Raw genomic sequence first — 2,212 nt, forward strand, 5'->3', positions numbered from 1 at the left:
CAGGTACAAATAGCAGCTCTCTTTTTTTAGACGCGAGCATAGCGAAAGAACCTTATGTTAAAAGATTTTTGATGGCCAGGGATAGAGCTACCCCCACCACAAGAGATGTTTCCACCTTGGGACCTGACTAGGGTTCTAGAGGCATTATCTAGAAACCCTTTTGAACCTATTGAAGAGGTTTCCTTTAAGTTTTTGACCCTAAAACTAGCCTTCCTATTTAGCTGTCACAAAAGCTAGAAGGTTAAGGGACTTACAAGTCCCTATTTCTATTTTCTATTAAAGAACCATTTTTTGTTCTCCCAGATAGGATTATCCTTAGGTCAGATCCTCTATATCTGCCCAAAGTAGCATCTTCCTTTCATAGGACGCAATAACTTTACCATCCTTTTGTAATAACCCTAAGAATGATGGGGAAAATAAATGTCATTGTTTATATATGAGGAGATGTCTCCTCAATTATTTATAGAGGACCAAAGAGTTAAGCAGATCTAATCCTCTTTTGATCCTCTACTATGGACCAAAGGAAGGGACTTCAAGTGTCTAAGCTTTCAGTCTAGGTTGATCAGACAAGTCATTACCGTGTCATATGAGATTTCGTGGTTTCCTGCACCAGCAAAGCTGAAAGCACACTCAACCAGAGCACTGGCAACCTCCTTGGATGAGAAAGCGGGAGCATCCTGGGAACAGATTTGCTGTGCAGCCAGCTGGTCCAGCCAAGACAACTTTCTGAAGCACTACAGAGTGGAGGTGCTGTCTTGGCAAGACCTAGCCTTTGGCCGAAAGGTACTACAGGCGGTGGTCCCACCCTAAGGTAGGCCTGTGGTTACTTGATTATCCTCTCATGTGTTGCTTTCCTGAAAGGTGAGAGAAGAAATCCGATGGTGAAAAATTACCGGAAACGGTGTTTCTACAAACTTTCCAGGATGACAGGCTTATTTCGCGCCCAGTTAAGGAGTGAGGAATGATTGTAAACAATAGGTGGTGAGTACCTATGTGACTGTATATCCCCACTATATATATATATATATATATACACACACACACACTATATCAGCCACAGGCTGATCCTCCATGCCACGCCGCATTGATGCAGTAATACACGCATACAAGGAGCCCGACCAAGTATTGAATGGATACTATTACTGTACATGGACATACTTTTCAGTAAGCCAACATTTCTTAAAAATCCTTTTTTGTTTTTTAATTGGTCTCATGTAATCTAGTTTTCTGAGATACTGAATTTTGGGTTTTCACTAGCTGTAAGCCATAATCAAAATTAACCACTTAAGCCCCGGAAGATTTTACCCCCTTCCTGACCAGGGCCTATTTTGCGATTCGGCACTGCGTTACTTTAACGGACAATTGCACGGTCGTGCGACGCTGTACCTAAACGAATTTGACACCCTTTTTTTTCCCCACAAACAGAGCTTTCTTTTGGTGGTATTTGATCACCTGTGGGATTTTTTTTTTGATCATGCGCTATAAACAAAAAAAGAGCGTCAATTTTGCAAAAATAACAATATTTTTCACATTTTTTATTATATGAAATTCCCCCCAAAAAAATGTAAAAATCAAAATTTTTTAACATTTTCGGCCAATTTGTTTTCTGCTACATATGTTTGGTAAAAAAAAAAAATCGCAAAAAGCGTATTTTGATTGGTTTGCGCAAAAGTTATTGCGTTTACTAACAAAGGGAAAGATTTTTGTCATTTTTGTTGTTTTTTTTTAACACGTAATGGCGGTGATCTGCGGTTTTTTTTTTTTTTTTTTTGCAGTACTGCGACATTGCGGCGGACAGATCGGACCCTTGACTGATATTTTTGACACTTTTGGGGGGACCAGTGACATTACTACAGTAATCAGTGCTATATATATGCACTGTTACTGTAGAATTACACTGGCAGTGAAGGGGTTAACTTTTTTGAGAGGGAGGGGTTATGTGTGCCCCTAGGGGCGGGATTCTAACTGTGATTGGCTGTGGCTTGAGGTGTAGGAACAGTGATCAACGGTCCTACATAGTAGAACCGTATGATCACCATTCCTACACAGGGAAGAATGACAGGCGGCTTGTTTACATTAGCCGCCTGCCTTTCTCCCTCTCCACCGACGATCGTGAGTGACCGGCGAACGATCGGGTCCGACGGTCACACGTGCGGGGGGTCCGTGAGCGTGCCTCTGGCGGCGTGCACTCGCTCCCGAGACCCTCACAGGC

This window comes from Pelophylax lessonae (genome assembly GCF_965119305.1).
Source record: "Pelophylax lessonae genome assembly, chromosome: 10".
Taxonomy (NCBI): Eukaryota; Metazoa; Chordata; class Amphibia; order Anura; family Ranidae; genus Pelophylax; species Pelophylax lessonae.